The sequence below is a fragment of the Beta vulgaris genome, chromosome 9 (genome assembly GCF_026745355.1).
Source record: "Beta vulgaris subsp. vulgaris cultivar EL10 chromosome 9, EL10.2, whole genome shotgun sequence".
Lineage (NCBI taxonomy): Eukaryota > Viridiplantae > Streptophyta > Magnoliopsida > Caryophyllales > Amaranthaceae > Beta > Beta vulgaris.
This window is the reverse complement of record NC_079210.1, coordinates 35,491,394-35,518,907: the sequence shown is the minus strand read 5'-3', so window position 1 is coordinate 35,518,907 and position 27,514 is coordinate 35,491,394. Positions and strand designations below refer to the sequence as shown.

Genomic DNA, 27,514 nt, shown 5'->3' with positions numbered 1-27,514 from the left:
AAATTCCATTAAAAGAGCTAGATTTCAATTAAAAACGAGTAAAATATGATCTTTTAAAAATAAGCAGACACAATTGACGCGGGTGGGATCAATAAAAAACAGGCTAGTAATAATTATACCTAAATGGGTCGGCCCATACTATTCCTAAATCCCTAATGAACTCTCAACTCTCCCTCTCCCTCTCCCTCTCCCTCTCCTTGTCCCCAACCAGACCTCCGCTGGTGTGAAACCAACTCTACCACCCCCCTCTCTCTCTCTCTTTGAACTAGCCAAACAGCCAAAAAAGATTCACAAAAAAACCGGGAAGAAAGGACCTTCAAACATTTTCAAAAAATCTCAACCGAAGTTTATTTTCTAGATCTACCATATTTATACTGTTTTACGAATATTTATTTGGTTATGCGAAGATTTCTACGCATTATACGGGTTTTAAGTATTATTTTACGAAGATTTCTACGGTCAAGGAGTCAAGGTTAGTCATGTGATATTTTTTCTTCTTATTTTCCGAGTGTTCTCGGTTTATTTATTTTGTATTAACGTTGTGAAGTATGGTTCTTCATCTGGATTATTCTTCTCGTGTATTTTCTTAATTTGGAGCTCATGACACAATTTGAAGTGGCAAAATGTCATAAGAACTCTTGCATAAAGTGAAACTTTTTGTAATTAGACAACAAGCCAGCATTAGAACAAAAAATATAAGTGTTTGGAGAAGATTGGGATGTAAAATTTTGTTAATAATACAAATATTTGTTATGAGGTAAAATTCCAGTCCACTTGGCAATAATATAAGGGCAGCATACAGGTGGCATGTTAGAATATAGTGCTAATAGTATATATATAGGGGCAAGATTACATGAGAATGCTCATATATGAAAAATGAGAATAAATCTCAACCACACGATTGGATTAGAGATACAACACTTGTTCATTGAAGTTACACCCTTTAAAAATTTTGAGCCAAAAAAAAAATTAATTTTTTTGAATTTTTTTTTAATATTCTTTTTTTTTTAAGTTACATCACTTTTTCATTAGACTTATATCACTTATTCATAAGAGTTATAGCAAATAAAATTCATTTTCATTTCTCATATAAGTATGCATTCTCATATGAACTCACTTTATATATATATATATATATATATATATATATATATTTATATATATATATACATATATATGTATGTATACATATATATATGTATGTATATATATATATGTATGTATATATTTATATATAGGTTTAAGTTCATATTAGAATCATCCTTATGGTGAGAACCGTGAGAACCACTTATTTTTCCTCATTTTACGAAGATTTTGATCATTTCATAATATTTTTGCTCATTTAACAATTTTATGCTCATTTATCAACGCTTTTGCTCATTTTACTTTTTTTCTCATTGAACTTTTTTATGTTCATTTTACGTTTTTCTTCTTTTACATTTTTGTTTATTTTAAGTTTTTGATAACTTAATGTTTTCTACTCATATATATATGGGTAAGATCACATGATAATGCTCCCTACATGAGAAATGAGAAAGAATCTCAACCACACGATTGGATTAGAGTCACAACACTTATTCATTAGAGTTAAACCCCTAAAAAATTTGAGTCGAAAAAAAATATTTAAATTTTTTTTCTTCTATTTCTTATTTTTCTTGGAGTTATATCACTTTTTCATTAGAGTTACATCACTTATTCATACTTATTTATAAGAGTTATAACACTTAAAATTTATTCTCATTTCTCATGTAAGTATGCATTCTCGTATGAACTCACTTATATATATATATATAGAGAGAGAGCTATCAGTTTGGTTAATGAATCGCTGGTTGAACTGAACAAACTGAGATTTAAACTGAATTAAACTGAACTGGGAGTAACTGTAATTGAAATCAATTGAAAAATGCTAAACTGAAACTGAAATAAACTGTAAATGAAAAACCAAAATTGAACTGCAACTGAAGTGAAACAAACTGTAACTGAAAATAACTGCGAAAAACTGAACGAACTGAACTGAATATTTAACTGAATAAACTAAACTGATTCAAATTGAAATTGAAACTGAATAGAAACTGATTCAAACTGAACTTTTTTAAACTGATTTTTAATTGTACACGAACCGAATTCACATATTAGCCAAATTCATGATAGTACCTCCAATTCACATAGAAACACAGAAAATGAACTCACACTGTGTCAGCCTTTAATATACTTGAGCGTCAAAATAAAGCGTCGCCCATGATTTAATTTTCAACGCTCAAAATTGGGAGAGAAATTATATTTTGACGCTAGGTTTGTCGCTCTATTAGCGTTGCTCCAAGGCTAGGACGTCAAAATATCAGATTGTGTCCCCCATACTAGGAAGCATGTGCCATGAAATCTATATTTTTTGCCCATCTTGGGGCGTCACATTCATACACTACGTCGCCCATATTGTGAGATTTTAGGCGATAATTACTTCTATTAATTTCTTCGCCCAATATTTTTACGCATGGGCCACACAATTAAAAATTTGTTACTCATATTCAAGTAGAACTACTATTTCATTAATTGTGGCCAATCTTTTGTCTAATTAATTTTACAGTTTTTGTTTCTCAAATTAGACAAGGATTGCTACTACCTCTTCTATTTCTTAGTTGAAATGATTTCAAATTTTTTGTTGTCAATATACATTATACATATGAAAAATATGTAGTGAGGAGTGAGGAGTATAGTACATACAATTGAGTCTCAAAAGAATTGGGAGGATATAATAAACTAATTTACAGCATAAAATTTTTACAAATTAAAATAATCCTAAAAAGAAATCTATTAATACTTGTGATTCCATCCATTAACAACCAAGAAATCAAAATCCACTAGAATTCAAAGCATCGACTCTGCAACACTTGTAAGACATCACTGTCAAAAAGAAGATTACATAGTTAGAAGTTAGAAGTGGATCTGGAAATCAAGCAAAAACATACGGTTAAGAAAAAAAACAAAATATAAAATCCATCATATTTTTATTTATTCTCCATTCATATATAAAACGAATACCAATTATTAATGTCATTTATGAATAAAACAAGAATTCAACTTAATCTCTAGAAACCCCAAAAAGAACAAAAAAAAAATAAAGAAGCAGAAATGAGAATACTCAACAAAAATAGAACGAACCCGGAAACTAGAAAAAAAGAAAAGAAAAAAAGGAAAGAAAAAAACAACTCCATCCATCATTTATCTTTCCCAAACAATTACTAGAGAAACCAAGAGATTCTTCGTTGGTTGCTTTTGCTCTTCTCCCATTTCTGCTAAAATTCTTCGTTGGGGAGAGTGTGAATTAACATGTCGGCTTGTTTAGGTGGCGTGAGGTAATCCGAATTCCCGTGACCTTTTACTTGCACGAGGATGCTGATACTTGGTGGGAAAGTGTAGGACCAATCGTTAAAGCTCAAGAGAATTTTAACTGGGAAGCGTTTAAGGTAGCGATTAAGGCTCGGTTCTTCCCCGAGCACATTCGTAGGCAGAAATACAATGAGTTTAGTAGGTTCAATTAGAGCTATAACATGAGTGTGCAAGAGTACGCTCAGAAATTTAATGAGTATGCTTGCTTCTGTCCAACTGTAATTCCAGATGAGGGAATTAAAGCTCAGAAGTTTGAAGACGGACTTAAGTTTGATGTTCAGACTCGAATGGGAGGTGGTACCTCAACTACTTTTGCGGAGGCGTATGCTAAGGCCTCAAACTTAGAGAGAATTCTGCAATGTGAAAGAGAAGTGCTAAGTATGTATAGGAGAAAGGAACCTGATAGCAACAACAACAGCCAAGGGTACGACAAAAGATGCTGGAAACAACAACAACAATGGTGGACGCTACAACAATCGCAAAATCGAGGAAGCAACTTGGGAAACAGAAGACGACATGAGAAAGCGTTATCCTGAACTCTTTTCTGAGGTACGATTATTGAGTTTCGGGGAAGAAACTCCTTAAGGGGGACCGAACGTAATACTAACAAAGCGCAAAGACAATGTTTCGTTAATATTAAACATCTAACTTTAAAGTTCGAGGACGAACTTTATTTTTAAGGAGGAGTAGATGTAATATCCCGAATTTTCAAAGATTATTTTATTATTTATTAAGATTTAATATTATTTCCACTTAAAATCATTTTTATGATAATGAGATTTTATTTGTTAACTATGTTCATTAAAATAATGATTTCATTTAATTTTGATTTATTTAACAAGTTTCAATTAAATCATTTACTTGTTTTATTATTCATTTCATCATTTATTAATTAAACTCTTTACTTTGTTGGTGGGAATTTTCGTTCAAGTTGTCCATCCATATACTTTTTTTTTTAGCCCAAAAGAAAAGGTAAACCAAAAACAAAAAAAGAAAAAGTGAAAACAGTTTTCACCACCTTCCTCCATCCTTCCTCTTCTTCTGATTTAGCAGTAAATGAGTTAAATGGGTCATCAATTTTCAACTTTTGTCAGTAGAAAATTCAATTTTCCCAACCACAATATCAAATTTAGGGGTAAATTTTCAAAGGCTAGACTCCATAGCCTCTTATCTCTCACATCCAACATTAATGGCCTTAACCAAACTCCAATTTTCTGACCAACCTTCACTATAAATACTGAACTCCACTCACTAAAATCCTCAAGCAAACAATCTAAAAAAAAAAAAAAATTTGCTTCAATTCATCTCTCTCCCTCTTTAATTTATGAATTTCCATTTTTAAAAGATAAAAATAAAAATTTCAATCCAAACATCAACCTCCTCTCTGCTTCTCCTGCGAACCACCACCTTTTCACCACCACAACAAAACCGCCTGAACCACCACCTGACCCGTCGTCGACCACCGCCAGCTTCTCATTCCCTTCGCACCTCCGTCGTCCTTCCTTCCTCTCTCGCGCGACGCCTCTGCTGTCGCGAGCGAACAACCGAGCCTTCTTTTCCGTGGCGCCTGAGTTTCGCCGGGGAACCGCCACACAACTAGCACCACCGAACTCCCTTTTAATCTCCCCTGTTTTCGCCCCTCTTACCAAAAGGTGGTGGTGGTGGTTCGAAGGAATAACATAGAAGCAGAGAGGAGGTTGGTGTTTGGATTGAAATTTTATTTTTATCTTTTAAAAACGAAAATTCAGAAATTAAAGAGGGAGAGAGATGGATTGAAGCAAACCTTTTCTTTTTTCTTTTGAGATTTTTTGCTTGAGGATTTTAGTGAGTGGAGTTCAGTATTTATAGTGGAGGTTCGTCAGAAAATTGAAGCTTGGTTAAGGCCATTAATGGTGGATGTGAGAGATGAGAGGCTATGGAGTCTAGCCTTTGAAAATTTACCCCTAAAACTGATATTGTGGTTGGGAAAATTGAATTTTCTACTGACAAAAGTTGAAAATTGATGACCCATTTAACTCATTTACTGTTGAATCAGAAGAAGAGGAAGGAGGGAGGAAGGTGGTGAAAACTGTTTTCACTTTTTCTTTTTGGGTTTTTAGTTTACCTTTTTTTTTGGGCTAAAAATAAAGTATAAGGATGGACAACTTGAACAAAGATTCACACAACCAAAGTAAAGAGAATTAATAAATGATGAAATGAATAATAAAACAAGTAAATGATTTAATTGAAACTTGTTAAATAAATCAAAACTAAATGAAATCATTATTTTAATAAACGTAGTTAACAAATAAAATCTCATTATCATAAAATGATTTTTAAGTGGAAATAATATTAAATCTTAATATATAATAAAATAATCTTTGAAAATTCGGGGTATTACACAAAATGTGATGCTCCTACAGCCATAGAGGCCTTCCGAAGAGATTTGCTTGTAGAATCAGATTTGTATTAGGATTTGACAAAATACCTTTGTTCGAAGATGCCCAAGCCAAAGCTCTTGTGCAAATTTGGTTTGAGGAAGATTTTTGACACCAGAAAGGGAGTAACTTCCTAGGCAACTTTCCAAGCAACTTCGTAGTCAACTTTCCAAGCAACTTCCGAAGCAATTTCCAAGCAATTTCCTAGGCAATTTCCAAGCAACTTCCTAAGCAACTTTAACAACTTCATAGGCAGATCCCAACAAGAAATAATCATCAAGATGACAACTCAATAAGCATCTTCTTGTGGCAAACTCAACATGCATCTTTCGATGACAAATCAAATAAGGCATCTTCGCGTAGCAAATCAAGTATTTATAGGCAAAAAGAGTAACATGTTATTTCTGTGTTTTACTTTCATTTCTATTTTTATGTAAGCAAATAGTTAATCCTTTAACTAAATTTGTTGTGCGAGATTTCCCTCGATTACAAAATAATGACAATTTCGCGCGATTACAAAACAATGGCAATTTCCCTCGATTACAAAATAATGACATTTTCGCGTGATTACAAAACAATGGCAATTTCGCCTGATTTTTTAAACAATATCTAATGCAATTTCGCCTCATCACGAAACATGCGCAAACAATTGGTATGACCTTTCAAAAAAAAGGAAAAATACCTATGCAATTACAAAACAAATGAGTACAAAAAGCAATTTCAAAACGGGTCGACGTTTTAGTTTGCTATAACATACATGCATGATACAAATGAAACACGTCATTTTAAGCGAAATGACAAGCAAAAGAAAAGCAAATTTCAAACAAATGTATACAGATTGCTTCCATCAAGCAACATAGGAGAATCATATACAAAATGCTTCTAGCAAATACATACAAAAGACAAAATATTGAGGTATATTCAATTTCAAATTGTCACATAAGGAATTTTCAAAACGTCACATGAATTTTGTAACAATCTCATACGCACCCAAACAACATTTCAAAGCAGAATTTCCTAATTTGTCATCATTGCTTCAACCGAACGAGGAAATTGGGGATTATTGTTATGGGGTAAAATTCCAGTCCACGTAGCAACAATGTAGTGGTAGCATATGTTTACGGGTGGCAACAAGCGATTTGATTGAAGATGGAAGCACGGATTGCTGATGTGGCAGGAGGTTAGTTTTGACTATCCTAAGAAGAAGGAAGTCATTAACATCATGGGGAAGACAAGCAAGGAGGTTACACTAACCTAACAAAGATATGGTGGAATTCCTGGAAAAGAGGATCTAGAGCTTGCTAGTAGGGAAGTAGTTAAATCCTCCAACGACAACATAGTATTACACTATAAATAGCTCATTTATGTAGCGTTTAAACATAATCTCTTCACACAAACACTTGAGCTCAATCACTTTCTCTCTCTATCATTTTTCTTTCATATTCTTAATTTGCCATCTCTCTTTCTCTCTAACCTGAGTAGCCCATTAGTCTTGCCAATCAGGCGAAACCAGTGTAGTTGTCAAACTAATATTACTATAGTGGATTGGTAGAACACCGATTCAACTAATATTACTATAGTGGATTGGCAGACCTCCTGTGGTTTTCTCCCCATTTAGAGAATTTACACGTAAAATTGCTTTGTATTATTTCTGTACTACACTTCGCTTATTTATTTTGCCAAGTATTGCAACTTAATTGTTAACCCTCTCCAAGCAAATTGATCCGAGTGTGAAATTAGCCCTAAACAATATCTGAACAAAAAACAAGAGTTTTCTGCACTAATGTCAATTGTGTATGTATCTCTATTACATGAGTTAGCCAATGCTTGCGGAGATTAGTGTCTACGTAAAATACCCTTTATTATATACTCTTTGAAATTTATTGTTAATATACTATGACACAACTCAACCTACTGAATCCATTTTCATCTTTCACTTCGGCCTCTGGTAGGCTCAACAAGTAATAGACTATGCGATTGAACTTGTTGCCACGTTTTTTAGCAGCTAGGCGCATTGCTGTTCGGCCACGATGTTCAATAGATAGCAATGATTCAGGGAGCTTGATATGGAACATCTATATGATAGCAACTTGGCCTCCTTGACATGTCTTGTGAATGGGGTAGGACATGTCTTTGTTGAGGTAATTAATTGATTTTTTAAACTTTCTAAAGAAGTAATATACTATGCCAACATAAACATTGAACGCAGCATAAGAAAGAGTTGTTAATCCTTCTTCATCTTTAGACTTGATTAGCTCACCTTGATACTTGAGTATTGTTTGTATCATTTCTGTGATTTGACAAACAAACAGTCTAAATTTAAAAGCTTTGAATAAACTGTTCTACCATATTAACTCTGAATATAAAATAAAAATTTATTGTTATTATTAGCATTATGAGATAGGTAATATTGGATTGAATCCCAATGATGATAATATTTAGTAATCCGAGAAAGGAATGGCAAATGCAACTGTCATGAAAACGTAGGGCTCCCTTTGCAATTTGCAAATGGTTTTTGAGGAAGTGTGTTTTCGTGCTTGTTTGCTTCCCATCCAATGTGGAAACTAGGCATTTCTGAGGGATGTTTTTAAAAAACATTTTTCTTTATTCTCTTTTAACGGTGTAAATGTTACGGGATAAACTTTTCCACTTGCATTTGCATCATCGTGAACTTCATAGATTCAATGACATCGGACAGATGTTTGGACTTTGTATTTTCAGAGCACAAAACAAGGAATTTTTAATTGATCCATGAATAAAGTACGTTCAATTTGTTTCTCTAGCGCCTTGCAATTGCTAGCATTATCAATTATTATTTTAAAAACCATTCATGTATTAGAATTATGTTATAAGCATTTGTCTTTTTGTGATGCGTATCGAACTTTTGAATTACGTATGTATGAAGAAAATTTGAGTTTCAAGTGACTGAAAGTACTGTAGAGGAGTGGACTAAGACTCTTATAATGTGTATATGTTATATTGTCTTAAGCCTTCTATTGTAGGCAAGCAAATGTATCGGACATTCGTTGTAAGTGTTTGCCTCTCTGCATTTTTCGTCTTGTGTCTTCTCTTCACTTGTGCCTAAATTGAACTATTCATGACGAATCTGGGTCATTATGTCAGAGATCTATGGTTGGGTCACAGTTTAAGAAGATGGTTTAGAAAAAAAAAATAGGTGTTACTTTTTGGTGTAAATACGAGAGAAGCTACTCTACCATTAAATAACCCAAATCTACCCAAAATCAGAGGACTACTATGTTAATCAGTTAATTGACCATAATAAGTGTCTCTGTAAGATGAGAGAAATTATAATAGGCTACTAAACAAAAAGTAGAAGAGAGGCAGGGGAAATAATGATAGATAGACCAGAGTTTTGTGCCTTTAGTTCTTTAAAAAAAGAGGCATATAAAGTGGTAAGGAATAATAGAAGCAAATAAAGTGGTAGAGGAAATTAGAGGCAAGTAAAGTGGCAAAGAGTGATCATATAGAGGGAGGGAATCCTTGGAAAACCTCACAGAGGGAGGGAATCACTAGATTCATATTTTTCATATGTGAAGAGTTTCATATGTGAAATGTGTTGGTTGAAATATTATCTAATCTTCTTATGGTGTTTAATTTATTAGAAGAGTCGCACCTGTGATTATGCTTTATAGTTTGGACGCTAATTTTATTGTTTTGGTATATTTGTTAAATTATAGAAACTGAATGGTGTTGAGTGTATCTGTCTCTATCTCCCTCTGGGCCTGATTGTGGTCTGCTTTATTTGGTCATTGGAAAACATGCAATTTGTTCGGTTTTTGATATGGGATACTCAGACTCCAGTGATGTAATGGGATCACTACGATGATGTAACTTGAAGATTCGTTGAGTTCTCTATTAACTTGTTTAACTTGAGTGGATATTATGTCAAATTAGTTTGGGCTGTTATATACTTGGAAAATAAAGTCAAGTGCGCATAATGGGATTTATGAGTCGAGAACATATAGGCTAGCTGATGATAGTATTTTACCCCTCTTATTCTTTAGTCTTCAAGAAATGGGAAATCAAAGAATAAGGACCTTACAGGTATCAATGCGAATTTGGTTCTGAGATTTAAAAGTTTTATGATATAAATTGTACAACTTAGAATGAGCACTGCTTATATGAGACATGCAAACTATGGCAAATAAGAACTGGCAACAAAATCAGAAACTAGTTATAGTTTCTGAATTTTTTTCTTTTGGTTTTCACAGAAATAAAAACACGAAACTTGCAACAACCACAAACTATACCAAGCAAACAGTTTAAGCTTTCATTAGTTTTCAAATTTTAGTGTTCTTTATGGACGAACAATGCCTTTTCTTTCTAGATTTTGGAAATGACTTCCAGCCTTCTGTTGTTGGACCTTGTTTCATTTTGTGTTTCTTTGTGCAGGGTTAATCTGAAGCTTAGTTTTGTTTAGCACTGTAATAGACACATGAGCCTTTGTTCTAGTAAGGTTGATCGTCACTAATGTCCCTGCACTATGCCTTTGGAGGAGTTTCCAGGAAGCTTAAGGTTTGCCAGCCTATTTATGGGGATTGGCAATTCGGAAGCTGGTAGAATTTTACTAGAAATGTGCACTCCCTTCCACAAAGTAACTATATATATCCATCTCAGCCACCTCACAAGAAGGTGCGCACAACAGACAAACCAGTCGATAGGAAAGTCGTAGATCAAAAAGTTTACATGAGAGATTTTTTTCTCAAATATTTTGAGGTATACCTCATGGATGACTGCCAAAGAACAGCTGCAGAGGCTTCATATCAAATGGGACTCCGCTACAGTCACTCAAGTACTGAAAACCCATCCTGCAATTGAGAGAGAGGCCTGGTTGTTCTTCAGTTGGATTTCGAAGGGTTTTAAGCATGACCAGCTTACATACACGACAATGCTGGATATATTTGATGAGGCAAGGAGGATAAAATTCAATGAAGTATGTCTTCCAGCTTATGCAGGAGAAAGGATTAAAGTTGATGCCATTGCTTATACTTTGATGCTCCATTGGCTTTCTAATGGTGGGCTGGTGACTTCCATGGAGCAGTGAACATGTGGAAGGAGATGAAAGTTAAGTGTTGTCATCCAACTGTTGTTTCTTATACAGCCTATATGAAGGTATTGTTTGATAATAACAGAGCTGAGGACGCGACTGAGATTTACAAGGAAATGCTTCGATCTGGACTGAACCTACTCGCCACACCACACTTACACAATCTTAATGAAGCATCTTCTCTGTTCCGGTGAGCTTTTAATACATGATTGTACTTTTCTGTGTTTTGTTTACTACCATGTTGGCTGCTATGTGATTTATGCTGTGGATATGTTTACAGTGAATGTAGTCTAGTGCATCCTGTAGTTTATGCAAGCATTTCTTTGGGCAAAGCTTTTCCCTTTTTCAAGCAAAACTTGGACTTACCTTTAAAATATACTGAGTAGTGTGCTCTGATGCCCTGTTGTTTTGATGATAGATGGATAAGGTTCTTGTTTTATTATAAAAGAACTTTTTTCATGGAAGTCTGTCCATCATATAAAGATAACTAATAACCTAATTTGAGGAGATTAAGATGTGCATATCCTTGCCCAGAGTAATTCCCCTCTGAATTTTATAATCTTTTCAAGATAGAGGCATAATTCCTCTCAAAGAAAAAACATAAGAGGCATTACAGATATGGCCCCACATCAGATTATTTTCTATGCTGATCAAATTATTTATGCTTATGGTTGTTTATGTGACAGACTGATTAGCGTGCAACATTTCTTGGTAATGTCCAACAACCAATGTTGGGATGCACTCTGCTTTTGGATTAGCTCCATGGTGGTTAACTTGTTACTCGGTGGTAATGTTAAACTATTTTTTTGTTATCACACCTCTGAAATTTGTTTCTGTCAAGCTTAATTGAATTCTTTAATTTTTTTGGTGGGGAATTTATATGATGGTGCCACAGAGGCTTGCGTGCAAATTATAGGATGTAGCAAGGTCTATCGATAATGTGTGCAAGAATATTTGGAAAAATTAAAGCTAGCTATTGCGGAAGTCTCCGGTGTGATCCGGCATCTTCGGTGAGATGACATCTCTGGAAGTGTCTCTGGCGTCTTCTCCGGTGTATCCGAAGTGAGGGAAGATGGGAAGAGTGAGAGTACAAGAAAGTAAAGTAAAGTATGGATTATGCACTACAATGTTAATTTGAGTACCCGAAAGAACATATAATTCTTACAAAAAAACATGAATTTTTTTCAACAATTTTCGAAGATAACAAACACACAATTTAAAATTAAAGAACATGTAAATCTCTAATTATAAAAGAACATATGTCGTGAAGATTATAGCATATTGTAAAATAATATCTAGTTTAAAATAAATGAACATACTCTTTAAATTCAATATTTGAAGAAAAGTAGCTTGCAATAACCATTTTTTTAAAGGAAAAACAAGCTGCAAGATGTAAAGAAACGGAATGGTGAATAGAGAAATATATAAAAAGTATATATTTATGGCGATACTAGTAAAATATAGGCTGGTAAATAACAAAATCCTAATTAAGGATTCTTGGGTTTAATGATATGGCTTCTTATCTCACATATGGGAGATCAATGTTCAAATCTTGGTAGAAGCAAAAATTTCATAATTGGGGTGGGGGGCGGGGGTTGGAGATTGTTTCATAGAATATATATATATATATATATATATATATATATATATATATATTTTATCACGGGGTCCCCGAAGGTGCCCTCTCAAAAAAATAAAAATAAAACCCTAATTTAGTCTGCTACAGTGTGCACAGACATTTAGTATTTCCTTCACTGTCGAAGCAATTTTAAAAGTATGTATTACCTCACTTTATGCGCTGGAATACACCCAATTCCCATTATTTTAGGTTATTGTGTAAAGATGGCTCGGAACAGGCTTACATAGTATATGTTACAGTATCATGTATATTAGGCCATGGTAAGGCGAAAAGCTTTATGTGTTTACAAGCCATACATGGAAACAACTCTTGACCTTAGGCTGGAAAGTTGGGGCCAAAGAAAAAAGTCAAGATATTGGGATATGGCAAGGGCACCCCAAGCTCATTGGGCTTTCAGAGGCATAACGGGAAAGAGCGGACCAGCTAACCTAACTGCAAAGAAAGCAGTCGCAGCCGGGGATATCTTCTTTTTTGCTGGATGTCGTGTTTGCGCACCAACAGGAGTCGGTCCTTGGCTATTCAGTTCCAAGCGCGCAAGCGTTCAAGACCTTCTTTCGATAAGAAAATTCTATGCCTTGGTCTTGGCACGAAAGGTCTTATCGCATATGATGACGTGACATTGTCAAATCTGGCTAGTATGAAAAGAATTTTGTTAGACTATATGAAGTTGGACACTCGACTCCTTGAGGGTGTAGTGCAAAAGGCTCTAGGAAATGCCTAAGAGTAGAGATGCTAACAAATTCATTAATAAAACCTCAGAATTCACAACAAAAACTCAAATTTTTCGTCAATGATCCTAGATTCTGAAATTCAGTAACAAAAACTCAATTCTTAACAAAAATTTGACACATAATTCCATAAAATCACAAATATAGCAACAAAAAATAGAATCATGAGTCACAACAAATTCCATTTGAGTTTGTGGTGGGCGAGTGGCAGACTGTTGGTGCGCGCAAAGAGATTGTGGTGGTTTGCCAGTGCCGAGTCGAAGAGAGAGAGAAAATAAGAAATGAAATTAGAAAATGTGAGATTGAGAAATTGGAGGTTAGAGGAGAGAGTACAAACCTGGTGGTGCACGCCATGGACGGTGGACGTTGGGTGGGCAGCTAGGTTTAAGATTTTTAAGTTAGGCTTTACACCTTCAAATCTGGGCGCTGGTGCGTGGTGGTGTAGACATGCAGTACAGTGGATGTCGTCGGAAAGATGACGTATGGTGGAGTCTGGAGAGAGGGTGTGAAGGACAGGTTGGACTTGGGAGTGAAATGAATGGTTTATGGTTGGAACTTTGGACGTGCAGTATAGTGGATCTGTGGCCCTTGCCCGACCTAGTTAGTTTTTTTTTAAAACGGATGTGCGGATTCGGATCTTGGGTTAGATTCGAAATCGGATCCGCAACTGAGAACAAGATTTGGATTCGATAGGTCTAAAATTTTAAGGTCCATGTCCGGGTCCACGAATCCGGGCAAGTCTAGGATCCATTGCCATCCTTATTGATGATTGAAAATTAAGATTATGAGCCGAGTTTTTAAATTTTGCTCTTTAACAACAAATAAAATAAAGATTGTGGGATGATTGTCATGGTGTTGGGGCATTGGGTTGATCAAACTCACGGGTCATCATTGACTTCTTTTGGGAAGAGAAGTTCACATTTTTTGCTATGTACCAATGCTTTTGTGTCAAGTGTTACTGCTTTGATGAGAGAAAATATTATTTGTTGCAAATATTGTAAAAGTTATATCTTGAAAAATATGATTCCAAAATAAGATAATAATATATTAGTGGTTTTATTTTTTTAGAGCTCTACAATTAGACATTTATTTTGCTAGATTTTAAAAATACTTTTTTTTTCTCCATATGTATATATTTTAAAAATCATTGTTAAGGAAATATATTGATTAAATATTATGGGATGAAACTTTATAGTGAGAGAGAAAGAGGAGAGAGAAGTGGATTATTTTTATTTTAAGATTACTATAAATGGTACTCTATACAACACCGTGAGTTGTAAAGTCTGAAAGAAATACAATGTGCAAACTTTGGTAAGACAAAATTAAGAAAATTAAGGCAAAGCAAATAAGCATGATAGGACCCGGCCCATGGGAAATACCATGGATCAAGTTCTTGATGTTTAAGGTATAGCAAGGTACTTAAATGAGTTCTGTCAAAAAAAAAAAAAAAAAAAAAAAATACTTAAATGAGTTAAATACAATTTTAAGGACACTCTTGACAAGGAAAACGTAAAAATTGGCCAACTAAATACTCCATTCGTTTTTTTTTTTATTGTTAAACTTCACCTTGAGCTAGAATCAAGGAAATTTTGCAAAACCGTGAAAAAGCTACAACTAAAGAATGTTTGGTTTTTAAAAAATGTAAAAGAATTATTGTAGGAGAAGGTAGGTGGATATTGGTGGATTAATAAAATGGATAGTGAGGATATGAGGTAGGTAAGAGTAAAAAAACTGTTGTGATAGATTACTGTATAAGGAAAAAAATAAAAGTGTAACAATAGATACAGCCAAAAAAGGAAAGAGTAATAATAAAAAACGGAGATAGTACAAGTAGTATATAAAATAATACTACCTCATTTCTTTTTATCATTATTTTATTCCTTTTATTTTACTTGTTTTGAATAAGTGTAGCATTTCCTTCTTCAATAGTATATTACACCGTGTTTGGTAGTCGTTAATAAATTATGGTAATGAGAATGAATTTTAAGTGTAATGTTACATAGAAAGCAACCTTATAATATCCATGGGAGACAATTTTAACCCTTAAATTTGTGTTTTTTTCTCAACAGGGAAATAATCTCACCTCTAAGCTTGTATTTTTTTTTTCCAAGGAGAAGTAATTTTCATTACCACATATAAGGTGGTAATGGATGAGAATGAAAATTGTAATCCGACTTGCGTGGACCCGGTTCACACTAAAAATAGTGTGGACCAGATCCAGGCACGTGACCCGTTATATCACTTTAACATATACTATATCATTTTAACATACACTATATCATTGTAACATATACTATATCACTTTAACATATACTATATCATTGTAACATACACTATATCACTTTAACATATACTATTTCATTGTAACATACACTATATCATTTTAACACACACTATATCACTTTAACACACCCTATATCACTTTAACATACACTATATCCCTTTAACATACACTATATCATTTTAACATACACTATATCACTTTAACATATACTATATCATTACTAGAATTTTTTTGCACATTTTTTTCAAAACAAAAACTCGATTTTCTTCGGTATAAGAGTCAAAATTTGAACATTAGACATACTAAGTATAATTGTTTTTAGTTGTAAAATTTGATTGGTTTAGTTTCTGTCACTTAAGTCTCTCACCATTCTTTTTTTTTTTTTTTACTTTTCAAAGTTAAATTCTATGAACAAAATAGAAAATTTATTGAATTTATTTATGATTTCTAATATTATAATTTTTTAGTTGATTTTTGAATTAAATATAGTACTTCATAAATTGTAAAAAAAGTGGACACTTTTATTTCAAGTCAGATTTTTCATAGGTTGTAGTTTGTAAGTGAATTTTTAAGTTTTTATAAAGTTTCCTCATTTTAGTGATTTGCATAACGTAAATTGTGCAATTTTATGATTTTAGTTGACTTGTGAGTGATTGTTATAATTATATTGTTGGTATTTTTGTTTGAAGCCCCCTTTGATTTGTAAGTGAATTTTTAATTTAGAATGGGAAGGGGGGCAAAATAGACATTTCAAAAAAGGACACCATTGCTCCCCCTTCCCTTATCTAATAGAGATAACATACACTATATCACTTTAACATACACTATATCACTTTAACATACACTATATCACTGTAACATACATATATCATTTTAAGATACACTATATCATTTTAACATACACTATATCATTTTAACATACACTATATCATATCAATATATACTATCATAAACTCACGTGATATGGATCGGGTATACACTAATTAGTGTGCATCGAGTTCATATTAGTTTTTTTAAAATTTAAGAAAAAAAATAGATATTTTAGGATAAATTAGCATTATCATTTGAATGAATAATGATTTCTTTACAAATTTATATAAATTTATTTCCATTATCACTATTTATGAATTATGATCCAGTACCAATCGAGCCGTTAAATTACAAATATTTGGAAGGTGGAAAATGAGGCTTTGGTGGCAACAGAAGTTGTATACACGTTGTATTCGGTTGTTGATTTGAGGGCCAAGGGTTGTGTTTGGGCTGCGTGTATTCGTATTGGTGTGGGCTTCGCTAATTGCTGAAAGCATAACTGATTTTGGCAACATATATGATATCAAAACGTGTAGCAAGAATTGGCAATTAAGTCTTTACTGCAATTCTTGACTTGTTCAGTTGTTTGCCTGGTGTTTGACGTAATTGTGTGACTACGGTTCTAGTGTTTTTGGCTTTGTGGTGCCTTAATCCTCTTGCACTTCTCCACTTTAGTATCATGTGAATGCTAGTGTTTGACTTACTGAATTCTATTTCAATTTTAGTGCTTTGGCAGCATTTCTTTTCGCACTGGCAATTGCATATTTCTAAATTCTAATGGTCATGAGTTATTTTATTTGGTAAAAGGTCATAGAAGACGTTCTTTACACAACTTTTAGTATAGGATGTCAGTCGACTTCCTAAATAGGGAAAATAAGACTTATCCACCTTTTCCATTAGAGATGTTAATAAATAAAACAAATTGTATTGACCACCAATTCTATAATTTTAAATTGGAAGTCTAAAATCTATGGTTGACAATTGAAATCCTTAAATTTAAATTCTAGGGTTGCTCTTAATTTTGATAATTTCAATAAAAAAGATGTTTAAAAGCGGACAAATATTAGTGCATTATTTTTTTTATTCAAGAGAGGAGAGAAGTCCCAACAAAAGAATAAAAAAACAAGCAAAAACAACAAGACTAAGACAAACTAAGGAGAGATAAGACGTGGTAAAATCGCACCCCCACAATCTTCCTCTAATATACAACTAATCTTTAAAGAAAGATTATAATTTTTACAGAATGAACAGATTACTAGTCTGCGAGATACCACAGTCGGAAGCCAATTCACCGCCTTATTACCTTTCTTGAACACGTGAAATACCTCCACTGCCCAATCTAGCTTACTAAGCATATTACGACAATAGTGGAGTTCCTAGGCACAGTCACCACTAATTTTTCATCCTCTACCTAAAATTTGCAGACAAGATATGCTATCTAGATGCACTTCCAACTTTGTAATGTGCAAATTACGAAATTGAATACCTCTATTTAATGCCATAACTTCAGCTCGTAGGGCGTGACAATGACCACAGTTGGCCGAAAGTGTTGAGATCATATAACCACCATTGTCTCATATAATAGCTCCACCTCCAGCATCGCAGCTCCATCACGGTTCGATAAAAAACCATCCAGGTGGCAGGGGTTGCTAGGAGATATGTTTCAGTTTAGCTTGAAGATCATCATCACCATATAAGCTATGTAAAGTCTTTTAGAATCTTACTCGAAGAGAAACTCCAATCTCTACTGGAAGCTCGACACTACGTTAAAAAACAAACCAATTCTTCCAACGCCAAATCCACCATATAGTAATCCCAAAATAGGTTTCCAATTCTCATTTCCAATACTTGGATGAAGATTAGAGGTTATCCACTACTTTAACAGGAGTTTGATTAAATTGTGGTTGGAGTGATTGACTCCCTAGAGTGCTCCAAACAACTCTTGCAGCAAGGCATCCCTGTAGAATGTGAAGGGAAGTTTCTTCATTAGCTCCGCATATGTAGCATTTAGGACAATGAGTCATATTCCTTTTGAATCGATTTCAGTTTCCCCGTATACGGTCATGATAGACAAGCCATAAGAAGGCTTGTATCCTTTGTTGCACTAGAGCTTACCAAACGGGCATCCCAACAGTTATCTTCTACTAAATCCTCTTCATGGCGCATGATCCTAATAGTTGATTTAATAGAAAATTTCCCTTTAGCATTTGCTTACTAGTAAACAAGATCACCTAAACCTAGATCTTGTTTGACCTCATAGGTTTGAATGAGTTTGAGATTATCAGGAGGTAAGTACGACCAAAAGACGTCCTTCTTTCATGCTTGACAATGTTCGCACAATTCCTCAATAGTGGCTCTAGTAAGCTCCATTGGCACCTCCGTGATAGTTATGTCACAAAGAGGTATAAAAGTTCCCATTTGTCATCCCATAATAGAGTGTTTGTTCGATTACCTATTGCGTTGTGCCATACCTTCGTAAAGAACTCTCGAATTTTTCTGTGATGCCCTGCCACACATTTACTCTTCCCACCCTTGAGGACAAACTTATCCAGATCACAACATCCATTGCAGTATTTAGCACGTAGCACACAAGCCATAAGGCGTATGGTAGAGGTGTCAATCTGGGTCACTGGCTGGGTTTGGATTGACCCAGGCTGGGTCGGAATAATCTGGGTGACACCGTGTCATGAGTCGGAACTGGGTGGGTCGGGAACTGGTCGGGTGAAACTGGGTGAGAGGATCTCGGAACTGGGTCGGAAATGGGTTGGGTGAGACTGGGTCGGCCGGTATCTGGGTTGGGTGAATTTAGGTCGGAATGGAATAAGGTGAAGTCGGTCGAAATCGGCTTTCGGAATGACTTGGGTCGGAAGAAATCGGCTTTCGAAATAACTTGGGTCGGAAGAAATCGGGTTTCGGAATGACTTGGGTCGGAAGAAATCGGGTTTCGGAATGACTTGGGTCGGAAGAAATCGGTATCGGAATGACTTGGGTCGGAAGAAATCGGCTTTCGGGTTACTTGGGTCGGAAGAAATCGAAATCGGATAACTCGGGTCGGAAGAAATCGGTTTCGGAATGACTTGGGTCGGAAGAAAACGGCTTTCGGGTACTTGGCCGGAAGAAATCGATATCGGAATAACTTGGGTCGGAAGAAATCGGGTTTCGGAATAACTTGGGTCGGAAGAAATCGGCTTTCGGGTTACTTGGTCGGAAGAAATCGATATCGGAATAACTTTGGTCGGAAGAAATCGGTTTCGGAATGACTTGGGTCGGAAGAAATCGGTTTTCGGGTTACTTAGGTCGGAATCGATATCGGAATAACTTTGGTCGGAATAATTCGGCTTCCGGAATTACTAAGATTGGAAGAAATCGGCTTTCGGGTTACTTGGGTCGGAAGAAATCGATATCGGAATAAGTTGGGTAGGAATAATGCGGCTTTCGGAATTACTTGGGTTGGAAGAAATTGGCTTTCGGGTTACTTGGGTCGAAAGAAATCGATATCGGAATAACTTGGTCGGAATAATCCGGATTTCGGAATTACTTGGGTCGGAAGAAATCGATAGGAATGAATTGCGTCAGAATAAATCGGCCTTCAGAATTAATTGAGTGTTCAACAAATCGACTATCGGAATGACTTGGGACTTGGGTCAGAATAAATCGGATTTCGACTTGGGTCGACAAAAATCGGATCTCGGTGGGACTTGCCGACTTGGTTCTTGGAACGACTAAATATCGAACCGGCGGCTCCGTAGCGTATTATGTATTTGTGTATAGATTATGTCATTATACTTTATACTTATAGTGGTATATTATAGTAATCTGTAATTATACTGATATTGTGAATTGTGATTGGGTAATTGTTAATTTTTTAATAATACATTGAATCATTAATAGTTTGATACTTATATTATTATTATTAATTTGAAATGTTACTACAATAAGACTTATAAATTATACTTATATTATTGGGTCATTCACCATTATTGGCTATTGGCAATTGGCCTATTGACTAAGTTACTAAGTAGTAACTAGTAAGTATCGCTCATTATATTCAGTTATTTAGTTATTCTTATTCATGATTGCATATGTATTCAAGTAACAAGTAACAACTAACATATAACAAGTAACAAGTAACAGCTAATAACAAACAGCCATAAGGATTATTGATTATAGAGTTATAGACTTATAGTGTTAGGGTTAATAAACTATTAAACTTAAACATTTTGTTAGTTAGTGACTTACTTACTCTTTGTCTGAAATCTGAATCAGTTACTATATAGCAACAAAAAGAGTTAGAATTAAAGAATTAGGTTGACGTTAAAACATTAATGAAAGCATCTTAATTAATTTGTAATTATAAAATTGTTCGACTTTTCATCGATCATGAAACAACTCAACAAGTAACAATCATCAATGTTAATCACTTAATCGAATATGTCATATGAAGATCAGAAGATTATACATAATCATACACTATTAGTTATTCACTTATTTAGTTATTTTTATTGATGATTGCATAAGTATTCAAGTAACAAGTAACAACTAACAGGTAACAAGTAACAACCATAAGGATTATTGATTATAAACTTATAGTATTAGAGTCAATAGACTATTAAACTTAAACAGTTTGTTAGTTAGCTTAGCGACATAAATCAAATTGATCATAAGATATTAAGATTGATTGTCTTCGACATTAATCAAAAGTCAAAACCATCAAATGATCATACGATTGATCATCGATGTTATTACACAGTTTTAACAATAATCAAAGCATACTATAAATCCGTCTATTTCATTACTTAAATAATCACACATTAATGCATTTCATACTTAACAATTAATAATTTAAACTTTCATTGTTTCACAAACTTTTCACATCAATACAATTACATCATTATCATTATTGAACTTTTAAAGTAAGTAGGAATTATTAAAACAGTTAGTAAACATCATTCATAATTATTTTTACATTAATGATCTTGTTCATAATTTAAAATAGTAATTAAATTTCTAAAGTTTGTAATTTTATTAATTTATAATATTAATAATTAGTAATTAGTATTACTAAACAAATTTACAAATTAATACTAAATGTCTAAAAGAACTATAAATGAAATTTAAATGAACTCTAAATGAAATCTAAAATCAGAAATCTTAACTAAAAACCCTAAATGAACTTAAAAAAATTAATCTTACCCACTCATTCAAACAATGGTTAAATCTCAACCTTTGATCTAACCCTAAACCTCAACCGTTGATCTAACCATAAATGAATCAATCTCAACCCTTGATCTAACCCTAAACCTCCCCTAACTCCCCTTGGTATATAAACCTAAATTTCTAAGAGTCACACTCATTTCCTCACTTCATTTCTCTCTCATTCATTTTCTCTCATCCTCTCTCTTATTCCGGTTTCTCTCTAAGTGTGAATTAGGGTTTCTCTCTAACTCTCACAGTCTCACACTCTCACTTCCTCACTTCCTCACTTCCTCACTCTCACAGTCTGATACATTCATTTTCTCTTCTCTCAGCTCTCTCTTATTCCGGTTTCGTCGAAGATGCAGCAAAAAAGAAGATAAAAACAAAGCTTTCGGGTTTCGTCCAAGAAGAAGCAAAAAAGAAGATAAAAAACAAAGCTTTCGGATTTCGTCCAAGAAGAAGCAAAAAAGAAGATAAAAAAGCAAAAAAACAAAAAAAAAGCAAATTTAGTCTTCAAAAAATTATGTCGCAACCACCAGGTAAGTTTTCTTTTTTCTTTTTTTCTCGATTTCGTTTTTTTTTAGATTTAGGAAGATCTGCACTTGCATGTGATTGTGGGAATATATGTTGGTCCAGTTTGCAGATTTACTGGAATATTATGTTTTTTTTTAATTTACTTGTTTTTTTGAAGATCTTGATTTTTTTTAATTATTTACTTTTTATCATCTGTAAAATTGTGAATGTGAGTATTTAGTTACAGATCTGATATCTATACTATTTTCGGAATATCATGGATATGTGTTTGAGATCTATACTTTTTTTTACCTTTACTTGTTTTTTTTGTCCAGATCTAGATTATTTGGGTTTTTTTTCCATGTTTGCTACTTTTTTTTAAAGTTCAGTTTTTTACTATTTTACTTTTTCGGAATATCTTTTTTTTGTATTATTTTACTTTTTATTTTTTTACGGAATATGTGAGATTGTGAGTATGTGACTATGTTTTTAAGTTTTTTTTATGTGAGTCAGATCTGGAACTTCATAAATCATAATTATAATTTAATGTGAAATTGTGAATGTGAGTATGTTACTATGTGAGATATGATATCTATACTTTTTTTTTGAACTTTACTTGTTTTTTTTGTGTCCAGATCTAGATTATTTTGGGATCTTTTGCCATGTTTGCTACTGTTTTTCAAGTTCAGTTCTTCATAGTGATTTTTTTTGTATCTTTTTTTGTATTATTTTGCCTTTTATTTATATATGGAAAATGTGAGATCTGAATTTGCCTTTGTATGTTACAAAGCCATGTTTGCCTTTTATTTTGCCTTAAAATCAGATCTGGAACTTCATAAATCATAATTATAATTTAATGTGAAATTGTGAATGTGAGTATGTTACTACGTGAGATCTGATATCTATACTTTTTTTTTTGAACTTTACTTGTTTTTTTTGTGTCCAGATCTAGATTATTTTGGGATCTTTTGCCATGTTTGCTACTGTTTTTCAAGTTCAGTTCTTCATAGTGATTTTTTTGTATCTTTTTTTGTATTATTTTGCCTTTTATTTATATACGGAAAATGTGAGATCTGAATTTGCCTTTGTATGTTACAAAGCCATGTTTGCCTTTTATTTTGCCTTAAAATCAGATCTGGAACTTCATAAATCATAATTATAATTTAATGTGAAATTGTGAATGTGAGTATGTTACTATGTGAGATCTGATATCTATACTTTTTTTTTGAACTTTACTTGTTTTTTTGTGTCCAGATCTAGATTATTTTGGGATCTTTTGCCATGTTTGCTACTGTTTTTCAAGTTCAGTTCTTCATAGTGATTTTTTTTGTATCTTTTTTTTATTTTGCCTTTTATTTATATACGGAAAATGTGAGATCTGAATTTGCCTTTGTATGTTACAAAGCCATGTTTGCCTTTTATTTTGCCTTTGTATTAGTTCTTCATTTAATTATAATAATTATAATTATATATAACATTCATAATTAGTTTTTTATGTGAGATCTGAATAATAAAATCATCTAGGGTTTGTGTTCTAGAATCTAGCCTCGGTTTTACACTTTTACTTAAATTGAATAATAAAATTAATAAAATTTATTTATGTTAAATAATAAAATGATCTAGGGTTTGTGTTCTGGGTTCATAAGTTCTGTTCATGTATGTTCCTGTTTTCTGGGTGCAAGTTTTGGGCATTGTGTTTTGGGCTTTTTCTGGGTGCTTGTTTATATTGGACATTTGGAGTTTGGACTGTCTTTTGAGCTTTGTATTTGGGTTTAGGGCTTGACTATTTAGGGCTTGACTATTTAGGGCTTGACTGTTTAGGGTTTGATTGTTTAGCGTTTGTGTTTAGGGTTTCTGTTTAGGGTCTAGAGCTTAGGGTTTTTGTTTAGGGTTTGAGTTTAGGATTTCTGTTTAGGGTTTAGAGTTTAGGGTTTGAGTTTAGGGTTGGGGATAAAACCCTAAACCCTAAACCCTAAACCCTACTTTATATGACTGTTTTTTTTATGTGAGATATGGAACATACATTTTGTAAAATAATTAAAATTGTATATTAAATTGAACCAATTCTTTTATATTAAATTGATTAATTAATTCATAATGTGACTTTTTTTATGTGAGATTTTGAACATACATTTTGTAAAAATAATTATAAATGTATACTAAATTGAATCAATTATTTTGTATTAAATTGAATAAATTCATTACATGACTTTTTTTATGTGAGATATGGAACATACATTTTGTAAAATAATTAAAATTGTATATTAAATTGAACCAATTCTTTTATATTAAATTGATTAATTAATTCATAATGTGACTGTTTTTTTATGTGAGATTTTGAACATACATTTTGTAAAAACAATTATAAATGTATACTATATTGAATCAATTCTTTTATATTAAATTGAATAAATTTATTACATGACTGTTTTTTTTTATGTGAGATATGGAACATACATTTGTAAAAATAGTTATAATTGTGTACTAAATTGAATCAATTCTTTTATATTAAATTGATTAATTAATTCATAATGTGACTGTTTTTTTTATATGAGATCTAAACATACATTTTGTAAACATTCTTAAACCTGCCCTAAACCCTAAATGTGAGATCTGGAACATTTATTTGTTATAATAATTATAATTGTATTAAATTGAATAAATTCTTTTATATTGAATTGAATAATAAATTCATTATGTGACTGTTTTTTCAATGTGAGATCTGGAACATTCTTAAACCTGCCCTAAACCATTAAACTTGACTTTGACTCTTAAATCTAATCTAACCCTACACATTACCGAACCCTAACCCTAGAATTCAATACGTTTGACTTGTTTTTCAGTTCATCCATTGACACTGAACTCTATTATTGGGTCGAATTCTTTGTCTGTTGATGAGGAAACTGTTTCTCCCCAAACCCATGACCCTGTCCTGTTTGGGAGGCGTACAACTAAGGTTTGGCAGCACTTTACTTTGTTTAAAACAGAAGATGGTAAGATTTTTTCTACATATAAGCACTGTAATGTTAAAACCTATCGTGCTGAGGGAACACAAGGTACTAATAACCAAAATAAACACTTAGAAAAATGTGAACTTTACTTAAAAGTTAAGCAACTTCAACCTGGGGTTCATTATGATCAAAAAACTTTTTGTCGTATATTTGCTGAAGCTATTATGTGTCATGGATATCCTTTTTTGATGGTTGAGCATGCTAAGCATAGAGAATTACTTTCTTACTTGAATCCTAATGTGAAACATATTTCTAGGAATACTATGCTTAAGCATTGTACTAATCAGTTTGTTGCACTTAAAACTCAATTAAAAATAGCTATAGGTAATTTAGAAGGAAAAATCTGTTGTACTTGTGATTTGTGTTCTGCTCTTAACAATGTTAGTTTCACTGTTTTGACTGCTCATTATTTTGATAACTCTTGGTTGCTTCGTTCTAAAATTCTTGTTTTTAGACATTTTCTTGGTTCCCACACTCGTAAGGAGTTGGGTGAGTTTACTCTTGATTTGTTTGATGAGTGGAATATTAGAGATAAAGTGTTTTCTTTAACTTGTGATAATGCTACTGCCAATGATGTTATGATTCAAGAAATGGTTAGGGACTTAAATAGGACTAATATGCTGCCTTGTTCTGGTAAATTTTTTCATATTAGATGTGCTGCCCATATATTGAATTTGATTGTTCAAGCTGGTTTTATGTTTATGGATAAAACTGTTACAAAGTTGCAACAAGTTGTTTCATATGTTTCTTATTCGAACATTAGGAAAGAGAGGTTTGATGATTGTGTTAAGTATGTCAACTGGTTTTTCTGGTTTGTTAATTGGTGATGTTCGTACTCGTTGGAATTCTACTTTTCTTATGCTTCGTAGGTGTTTAGAAGATAGGGAGGCTGTAGATAGGTATTGTTTGCTTGAGCATGGTCTAGATGTTTCTTTAAGTGATTTTGAATGGGAAACTGTCCAAAATGTTTGTGATTTTCTTGAACCGTTTTATGATATTACATGTCTTTTTTCTGGTTCTGATTACCCCACGGCTAACTTATATGTGGAGAATATTGTTTTGATTGAAAGTCTTTTTTATTATGCTCAAGAAAACCCAACCGATTCTATTCGTCTTATGGCTGCTCCTATGTATCAAAAATTTAACAAATATTGGCAAAATTATTCTCTAATTCTTACTATTGCTATTATGCTTGATCCCCGTTACAAAAAAAAACTTTGTTCATGAGTTGTATGCTACTGTTTGATTGAAGATCTTAATGGTAAGGTTAAAGAAGTTGTTGATGCTTTTAGTGAGTTGTATATGCACTATGCTACTGTTTATTCTCACCTACAATCTTCTTCCACTACATCTTCTGTGACTACCGGTTCTGAGTCCTCCACTCCAAGTTTTGCAAGGTCACTTGCCCGTCCATTTAAGAAGACCAATTTAGGAAAGGTTGGCTATTATGTGTATCATTTTAATCTATTAGTGATTGCTGTTTGGGAATAGTTTAGTGATATACTATTTACTTTGCTGTTTTTGAGAGTTTTGGTGCCAATGTTGCTGCTAGTAGGGGTGTTGAAAATGATATGGAATCATATTTCAATGCCCCACATGTTCCTCCTGACCAAGATGACCACTTTGATGTTTTGGCTTTTTGGAAATCTCATGTGACTGTTTATCCTATTGTGGCTCGGATGGCTAGAGATGTTTTGGCTATTCCCATTACATCTGTGGCTTCTGAGTCTTCATTTAGTATGGGGGGCAGAATTTTAACAAAGTACCGCACACGTTTGCTGCCCAAAAATGTTGAGGCTATAGTGACTTGCCAAAATTGGATATTTGGTTATTCTAAGGATGAGGATGAGGAGTCTCTTGAGGTGCTTGTTTATATTGGACATTTGGAGTTTGGACTGTCTTTGGAGCTTTGTATTTGGGTTTAGGGCTTGACTATTTAGGGCTTGACTATTTAGGGCTTGACTGTTTAGGGTTTCATTGTTTAGGGTTTGTGTTTAGGGTTTCTGTTTAGGGTCTAGAGCTTAGGGTTTTTGTTTAGGGTTTGAGTTTAGGGTTTCTGTTTAGGGTTTAGAGTTTAGGGTTTTTGTTTAGGGTTTGAGTTTAGGGTTGGGGATAAAACCCTAAACCCTAAACCCTAAACCTTAAACCCTAAACCCTAAACCCTAAACCCTAAACTATAAACCCTAAACCCTAAACCCTAATCCCTAAACCCTAAACCCTACTTTATATGACTGTTTTTTATGTGAGATATGGAACATACATTTTGTAAAATAATTAAAATTGTATATTAAATTGAACCAATTCTTTTATATTAAATTGATTAATTAATTCATAATGTGACTGTTTTTTTATGTGAGATTTTGAACATACATTTTGTAAAAATAATTATAAATGTATACTAAATTGAATCAATTATTTTGTATTAAATTGAATAAATTCATTACATGACTGTTTTTTTTAT

The 27,514-nt window shown here is 33.2% G+C and overlaps 1 long non-coding RNA gene across 3 annotated transcripts; it reads left to right on the top strand.

Annotated features, from left to right (window-relative positions):
• Positions 1–137: 137 nt before the first annotated feature.
• Positions 138–14,959, top strand: LOC104903618 (uncharacterized). Of its 3 annotated transcripts, XR_002040929.3 has the most exons (5): positions 138–472; positions 7,807–7,945; positions 10,218–11,062; positions 11,559–11,659; positions 11,768–14,959. It is a non-coding gene; the product is annotated as an uncharacterized LOC104903618 (long non-coding RNA). The 3 variants fall into 3 exon arrangements; XR_791509.4 differs by having other exon boundaries at positions 7,810–7,945; positions 11,559–14,959; XR_791508.4 differs by having other exon boundaries at positions 11,559–14,959.
• Positions 14,960–27,514: the final 12,555 nt, after the last annotated feature.